The following is a 326-nucleotide window of genomic DNA, read 5'->3' as shown; positions in this document are numbered from 1 at the left end:
CTTCCCTCCTCCCAGAGCCCAGAGGGGCCTGCCCTCTCCCAAGAGGAGGGACGGTGGCTTTTCTCCTTTCTGCTTCAGCTGGCCTGGTTTGTTCCACAGCTCAACTGGCATGCCCCACGCACCCACCTCAGGGGACAGTCCCCATCAAACACTCTCCTGCTCTCTGGACAGCTGCTACTTAGAGATTTAAAATACAACAAATAATAAATCCTATCTATTAGCTGGCCTGGCCAAGGCCTGTTCAGCACCATGGTGTTCCTGCAAGTCACTCGCTCTCTCCACACCACTGCAGAGGGAGTTACTTTCCCCAGAGGCACCAGTGAAGC

The sequence above is a fragment of the Antrostomus carolinensis genome, unplaced genomic scaffold (assembly GCF_000700745.2).
Source record: "Antrostomus carolinensis isolate BGI_N321 unplaced genomic scaffold, ASM70074v2 scaffold44263, whole genome shotgun sequence".
In the NCBI taxonomy this organism is placed as follows: domain Eukaryota; kingdom Metazoa; phylum Chordata; class Aves; order Caprimulgiformes; family Caprimulgidae; genus Antrostomus; species Antrostomus carolinensis.
This window is presented reverse-complemented; position numbering follows the sequence as displayed.